This window comes from Dipodomys ordii, unplaced genomic scaffold, assembly GCF_000151885.1.
Source record: "Dipodomys ordii isolate 6190 unplaced genomic scaffold, Dord_2.0 Scaffold27, whole genome shotgun sequence".
In the NCBI taxonomy this organism is placed as follows: domain Eukaryota; kingdom Metazoa; phylum Chordata; class Mammalia; order Rodentia; family Heteromyidae; genus Dipodomys; species Dipodomys ordii.
The window spans coordinates 11,134,056-11,142,759 of record NW_012267243.1 but is presented as its reverse complement, the minus strand read 5'-3'; positions in this window follow the sequence as shown (position 1 = coordinate 11,142,759).

The following is an 8,704-nucleotide window of genomic DNA, read 5'->3' as shown; positions in this document are numbered from 1 at the left end:
CCTTTGGTTGACCTAACCTCCACCTCTCAAGAGCACCCGGACCAGGCTACCACAGCTTCAGTCAGTATCTTGGCCATGAAAAACCATTTAAGATTCAAATGATAACAGCTTCTTCCTGTGAGTTTCTTCCTTTTGCCCTATGAAATAACTGTTTTCTTGGAAGGTAGAGGCAGGAGAGTTATAAACCCTTCCTTTGTTTACCTTTATGTGTAATTTTAATTTCAGAGGGGAAATTTCCAAATACGACAAGAGCACATGGAGTGATTTAGACACTCATTCATAAACATACATTAATGACTGCCCAGTGAGTATCAGATACCATAGTAGGTTTTGTTAGATTTACAGAAATAAAAAACAGTACTTCTTCTTAGGGAGTACACAATCTAGTTGGACTTTTAAAAAGCTCAACTTTATTGATAGTAAGTACACTAGTTAATAACTTTTGAAGAAACTAACATTTTGATTCATTTTTACCTGAGATAGCTTTTTTTTGGGGGGGTCTGGTCGTGGGGCCTGAACTCTGGGCTTGGGTACTGTCCCTCAGCTCTTCAGCTCAAGGCTAGCGCTCTACCACTTGAGCCACAGTGCCACTTCCGGCTTTTTTCTTTTTGCTTATGTGGTGCTGAGGAATCAAACCCAGGACCTCAGGTATGCAAGGCAAGCACTCTACCACTGAGCCACCTTCCCAGCCCCTACCTGAGATAGCTTTAAGCTCGATTTGTATTTCAACTTTTCTAGAAATAAAATCTTTCATTGTTTTTCAGGGAAGATAATTTCAGGCATTTCACAAAATTCACCAAACTACAATACACGAAGAAACGATACTAAAATGTGAAAATGTTTTCAATGAGACCTTCAGATCCCCACAGCTACACAGTTTCATTTCTGGAAATGTCTTTAAGATGAATTTAAAGAAAATGCTTGGATTTGGGCCAAATTAAAAACCATAATTTCTAGAGAATCAAATGAGTTAAGTGATGAATGGAAAGAATCACCTAGTCATTTGGAAACCTTGCCTCTCAAAGAACTCGTGCTATAGTCTAAAGGCTGGGTGGATTGTAACCCTTGAACAGTAGCTACGCTACCTCAAACTTCTGGATAACTTGAGGACCCTCCAGTCCATTTGTAATGAACATTAATTACCTTATATTTCCTAGCCAGCACACTGCCTTACATATTACAAATATTCAAGAATTACTTGTTGCATAGCATTGAAGTAAAGCAAGTTAAGTCAAACATCTAAATCCCTATCTACTTATCTCCATGGTTACCAAACATTGCCATGCTGTGGCTCCGAATGTCACAGTCGGTTCCCACCTGCTCTTTCTTTCTACCCATGCTTTCTCATTTAAAGAAATGCCTGGCAGCCCTTGGTGATGGAAGTGTGTGTGTGTGTGTGTGTGTGTGTGTGTGTGTGTGTGCATGTGTGTGTGTGTGTTTAGGAATTTTCCAGTGAACAAATTTTCATTTGGAGCTGCATTTTACTGTTTAACCCTCTTTTGAGTTTTATATAAACAACATAGCTAAAAATAGAAGTACATTGATGATTTTGTCCTTTTTAAGTTAAAGCCATGTATGAGGTGCATGAAATGCCTACAGTTTAGAAGCCACTCTCCCCTCCGCTGCGGTTTGAAATGGAATTTAGTATAATAAACATTTACTTAATAAACATACTGAAACAGAAGAATTGGGGTGACAGATTGTTTTACATTTAAACATCCACTAAGAAAAATGGACTCATTTTTTTTTTCAATTTAACTAGTCTGGCTCTCTGGCTAGAAGCCTTTCTACACTTAAGTGAACTGGCTCTCTTCGTTTATTAAAAAGACTCTTGGGTTTCCAAACTTAATCTTTAAATCCCTGGTAGCTCGCTCTCTGCTATAATTCACTAACTCCATTCTTCTTGTTAAAGGAAAGACTTCACGAAGAGAGATAAAATTATTGTCCAAAAATCAATAATAAAGCAGGTCATGGTGCACATCTGTAATCTTAGCTATTTAGGAGGCGAAGATTGGGAGGATTATAGTTCTTGCCCAACCAGGACAAAAAGCTCTGAGGAGCCTCTTTAAACTGACAGCTGGAGGCCCTACACACGCTCCTCATCCCAGCTCTGTGCGAGGCTGAGGTAAGGAGGATCTTGGTACCAGGCTAGCTTAAGTAAAATAAATTTGTGATACTTCTTCAATGGAAGAAGCTGGATGCGGCCGGGAATAAGGCTTAGTGGTAGAGTGCTTATCTAGCTTGCAGGAAGCCCTGGGTTCGATTCCTTGGTGCCACATAAATCAGCTACTGCAGTAAGTCTGCAATAGGAAGCTTGCATTCCAAATGTGGGTTTGGGCAGACAGACCCTCTCTCAAAATAACTAGCTCAATAAAAGATGTGGGAATGTGGCTTAGAGGTGGAACACCTTTCTAGTAATCACAAGGCCCTAAGTTTAAACACCATCACTACCAAAAGGAAAACACATCAAGAACAAACCAGGGAATGACTGTGGAAGATTGGTGGGGGCAGTTGGTGGCTGTTGTTGGTGGTGGTGGTGGTGCCAGTCATAGGGCCTAGGCGCTCCCCTGAGCTTCATTTTTGCTCAAAACTAGCTCTTTACTTCTTTTTCTTTTTTTAATTGTGAAAATACTGTACAGAGGGGTTACAATTACATGGGCAAGGTAATGAGTACATTTCTTATCAAGCATTGTTGCCTCCTCCTTTGTTTCCCCTTCCCATCCCTTCCCGTCTCTCCCTCACCCTCCAGCACCAAAGTTGTAAATTCATTTTTGGACATAACATCTTGTACATCTCATTGGTGCAATGGGTCCACTTGTATCCCTATTTAAACAATTTGTTTTTTCCCTTCCCCTCCACAAGTTATACCAACATCAAATACAATGAAAACGGGTTATACCGTGGGGGAAGGACATAAAAAGCAATAAAGAAATCATCTTATAAATATGTTAGAAACAATCGCAAGAAAGAAAAAACATTTGAGTCCTTATCTTAGGGTTTGTTTTGCCTAACATCAACTAATCTGATCATTTCTGCTTGTCTCAGCCATATACTAGTTATTGCAAATAAGAGAAACCATGGGACCTATGTTTCTTTGGGCCTAGCTTACTTCACTTAATATAATTTTGTCCAAGTCTTTCCATTTCCTAACAAATGGGACAATGTCATTCTTTCTGATGGAGGCATAGAATTCCATTGTGTATATATACCACATTTTCTTAATCCATTCATCTAGTGAGGGGCATCTGGGTTGGTTCCATATCTTAGCTATGGTAAATAATGCTACAATAAACATAGTTGTGCTGGTAGCTTTAGTGTGGTCTTGTTTGTAAACATTCGGGTAAATGCCCAAAAGTGGGATTGCTGGGTCATAGGGGAGCTCTATGTGGAGTCTTTTGAGGAACCTCCATACTACTTTTTTTTTGATCGTTGATTAGAGATAAGAGTCTCATGGAAATGCCTGCTGGCCCTGGCTTCAAACTGCATCCTTAGGTGTCAGACTTCTGAGTAGCTAGGATTGCAGGTATGAGCTACCAGTGCTTAGCTAAGAAGCTTTTTGTTTAAATCATTTAGAACACAATGCATCATGGCTGATGACTTTCAATGTTTTCATGTATTGCAGATTTGGTGAACAAATCTCTGAATTTTACCTGTTTCTTTTGTTCCATCATTTATTTTCCATACATACATGGAGAACTTCCTATTTGGAAGGGTTTTCACTGCATACATGTTATATCTCACAGATTCATTATCTGCAGCCTATATGAAATCCAACCAGGGAAGGTCGCGGGCAAGCAACAGGCCAATGACAGGCTCCTGTTTGTTTGATCATGGCATGGTGTCATTTGTCTTAGATCTTGATGAAAAGATAGAATTTCAATCTGTAAAATCAGAAAATGAAGAAAAGTGAATGATGTGTTGGGCCAAAAAAAAAAATCAACATTGGTCTAGAAAGTAGCAGATCTGGGATCTGATCACCATTAGCAACCGAAGAAAGGTGCTACTCAAACACCTCTAGGGAAAAGTGGAGGACAGTGATTGTGAAGGCACAGCTGGAATTCAGCATAGCAGAGAGAACTCTGAATGGAGACACACCTGTGGAAATGTATTCTAAGGAAGTGAAAATTCAATGATGCTATTGAATGTGGTTCAGAAACAGGGACTGAAAAAACAAATAGTCTGAAGGATACAATCAGAGCTTGGGTATTGAACCAGGGCTGGCAGTCACCTTGAGTAGGGGGCAGTTGAGCAGATGTCTCCCCAGAATTCAGAAGGCACAAAGGGCTGGAAGGACATGGAAATGTGAGAAGAAAACGATGTGTAATGAACAGGTGCTTCTTAATAGCCAACTAATGGAATCAAGTGGGGTACCCTTCCATCAAAAGAAAATGTAGTGCAAGAATACAGTGGAGTATTACTCAGCCAAAAAGAAGAACAAAATTATTTGCAGAAAAATGGATGGAATTAGAGATTAGCACGTTCAGTAAAATAAACCAGACTCAGAACAATAAATATTGCATGTTTTCTTTCATATGAAGAATTGAGATTAATTTTTAAAGACATGAAAATAGAAAGAAAACTATGGGAAGGGATGGGGTAGAGCAGAAATAAAGAGAAGCCTCAATGTGGGTAATGGGGTTAAAAATAACCAAAGTATGTTATATACATTGCATAAAAATGTCATCAGGAAACCCATGATTTTATTCACTTAACCAAAAAGGAAGAAATAGATGCTTCAAGTTTGAGTTTTATTGTGCTATTAACTCACTACGTTGGAACAATAAGAGAAAACTACTTCATGTCATTCATTATGTGCCAGACACTGTACTAAAGGACTTAGCAAACCATTCTATTTAGTTTTCACAAAAAGTTTATGAAATATATTTGAGAGGTTATGCTGAGATAAGTATTAATTAGCCTTAATATGGCTTACATGCCACAATATGAAGTATGGACAATAACAGGGGTGGCATTATGTATTACATGAGTTTCTCCTAAAACCCCAATACAGTGGTCTAATTAAAAGGCTGAAATTTGTTAGTCCATTCTCTCTGAGGAGAAAGTCATGACTCAGTTTACCACTCCAACTTTTAGTGGAGTAATGCCAGAGGCAGACACACCAAGGTACTCTTCCCCCCCCCCCACTACTTCCCAGTAATCTACCAAGAGAAACAATGCCCCAATAAGTGTCTTTAGTCAGATTAGTTGGGAGATATAAAACAGTGGCAGAAGAAGGGTTGAGATCATCAATCAAATGTAAGCCCCTGTCCCCAAGAAGTTCTACTGTCCCAAGTCTATAAAAAATTGTAGAACCCAGAACATATAAATGACAGAGTGGCAGGATTCAGATTCACAGATAGTTACTACCTGATTTCCAAGTCCTTAATAAATGAATTCATCATTTACAACTAGTGTTTTACACTTCGCAAGTACTTCATGAGGAAGCAGAATTTCCATCAATGTATCTGAAGTCAAATTTTGTGCTACTTAGATACATACCACAGTCTGCAAATTATTTCTCACTTCATTCCTTCTAAGCAAGTTAATTTGGTTGTATTGCACTGACATATGAGAACACAGAGTCAAGAGAAATAACATCCTAAACTGAGCACAGAAAATATAATTTAAATATAAAAGCAGCATAGAGCTCCCCTATGACCCAGCAATCCCACTTTTGGGCATTTACCCAAATGTTTATAAACAAGACCACACTAAAGCTACCAGCACAACTATGTTTATTGTAGCATTATTTACCATAGCTAAGATATGGAACCAACCCAGATGCCCCTCACTAGATGAATGGATCAAGAAAATGTGGTATATATACACAATGGAATTCTATGCCTCCATCAGAAAGAATGACATTGCTCCATTTGTTAGGAAATGGAAATGCTTGGAAAAAATTATATTAAGTGAAGTAAGCCAAGCCCAAAGAAACATAGGTCTCATGGTTTCCCTTATTTGCAATATCTAGTATATGTATGAGTCAAGCAGAAAAGGTCAGATAATGTGATGTTAGGAAAATGAACCCTTAGATAAGTATTTTAATGTTTTTTTTCTTTCATGCATTTGTTTCTAATGTGTTTATAAGATTATTTCTTTGTTGCTTTGTATGTCCCTCCCCCACAGTATAATCCTTGCTTTCACTATATTTGATGTCGGTATAATTTGTGGAGGAGATGGGGAAAAACAAGTCGTTTAAAGAAACAGGTGGACCTGTTGCAACAATGAGAAGTACAAGTTGTCATGTAGAAAATGAACTTTACAACTTTGATGCGGGGGGGGGGGGGGAATTGGGCGTGGGGGACAGGGGGAGGATGGGAAGGGATGTGAAGGGTAAACAAAGGAGGAGGCTGCAATGCTTGATAAGAAATGTACTCATTATCTTGCTCATGTAATTGTAACCCCTCTGTACAGTATGTTCACAAAAAATAAAAATAAAAAAATTATATAAGCAGCACATAGTAATAGCTAATGCTATTAATTATCTTTGTGTGTGTGTATACATGAACACACCTATCCTGGGGCCTGAACTCTGGGCCTTGGCATTGTCCCTGAGCTTTTTATAGTCTAGGCTGGAACTCTTCCACTTGAGCCACAGCTTTACTTTTGGCTTTTTACTGGTTAGTTGGAGATCAGAATCTCAAAGTTTTTCTGCCCTGGCTGGCTTGTAATTGCATTCTGGATCTCAGTCTGCTGAGTAACTAAGATTACAGTCATGAGTCCCTCTTTACTTATTCTTTATGTTGGCCTAGTTTGGATTCTCTTTTATTTCACATACGTCATTTTTATTTCATTTCATTTCACATACTCAATGTTTTCCATATTTCAGAAGTTCAGAAGTTTATTAATATTTTACTTATATAAAATCATAGATGCAAGCATTATAAATGTATAAATATTACATACACACACACACACACACACACACACACACATATATATATATATATGTATATATATACTCACCCTCAAGATAAATATCATTTCTGTCAGTTTACTAACATAGCTTCTTAAATTATTGGGCACATGAACCCTAGTATCCAATAATAGTCCTAAAATCAACTTTCCCTTGATAATCTGGTCTAAACTTTCTTAGGTCAGTGATCAAATACAAATGTAGGATTGTGGAAGATATCTCATTTTAGCTCACCTCGACACCTCCTGAAGCCTTATGTGTTCCCCCCACACACACCTTTTTTTGTGTCAGTAATGGGGCTCAGACTGAAGGCATGGGCACTGTCCCTTAGCTTTTTTACTTAGTGCTGATACTTTACCACTTGAGTCACACTCCTACTTTCAGCTTTTGGGTGGTTAGAGATAAATGTCCCGATTTTTCTTCCCCTGTCTGGCCTCAAACAGTGATCATCATATTCCAGCCTTCTGAATACCTAAGATTACAGTCATAAGCCACTGACACTTGGCTTCCCGCATCTTTAGTTCAAACTTAGCCCACCAATTCATCTTTTATCTTTCTTTGAGATAGAGATTTAGCATCTAGATATCAAATTTAAAATACTTTTGGTTTTTCTAGGCCAACACTAGTCAACTTTTGGTACAAGTTGCTAAATTAGATATCTGAACTATTATTTTATTTTACCACAACAAAGCAGCTCTCATTTATAGATGATTTCTATGTATCAGATATTGGATATCAGATAATAGATATTAATTCATGTTGCTCGTGAATGAATTAATTAATAGTCACACTGATCTGTGTGTCAGATGCTATAATTGTTCCACTTTTATAAACAGTAAAACTTGTTGGAGGATATTTGCTCAAGATCATTTACTAGATTTCTATAATCCAAAGACAATGGGGCATTAACCTTTAAGCACTATTGTACTTCCAATAGAGAATATGTATGTCTGCAAGGCATAGAAATGTTATAAAAAATGTAGGCCCCAATACGAAGAATCAATTATAATGTCTTATTAAAAATGAACACCTAATTGGAATCTTTGTTATTTTAGTCTATTGTGGCTCATTTACTTAACATCCATGGTACAGCACAGCTCAAGGAGATGTGGCAACACCTGATGATAATTCAGAGTCCTCAGCTCTGTGTCACATAGTTGATTTGACGAAGCTGACACACAGGACCTTCAGAGGCAAGAAACTGTACAGTGAAGTGCTTAGTCATGAGGCCGATCAAGTTGTGTACCAGAAGGACGTAAGAAGGGGAATGCCAAGGGCCAGCACAGAAACAGCCTGAAAGGCAAAGGAGAAATTGGAAAAGGAGAGGAACAAGGAGGATAAACCCAGCAAAATGAGCCTGAAGAAAACTAGAATTTCAGAGAGTAAAATGAAAATGTTATGATTACTTCTCTTCTTCATTTCCTCTCATCCCATTTTCTCCCCTCTATGCACATACATTCATACATAGTCCATACATGCATGAGTGGACACGTTTGCGATTGTATATAAGTGACATGAACATAAGTGTTCATAGACCTTCTTCCACGATTCGTGTTTGCCTCACACCAGTATTAAGCTGTTTTGGAGTCCAACGTGGTGACGCACATCAGCAATCCTAGCTACCAAGGGGTGGCAATAGGGACAGGAGGATCCTGAGTTGGAGGCCAGCCCAGATAACTGAGACCCTATCTGGAAAACAAAACGTAAAAACAGAACTGTGGAGGATATTGCTCAAGAGCACTTGCTTGTCATGAACAGGTGCTGGGTTTAACCTTCAGTTGTGAA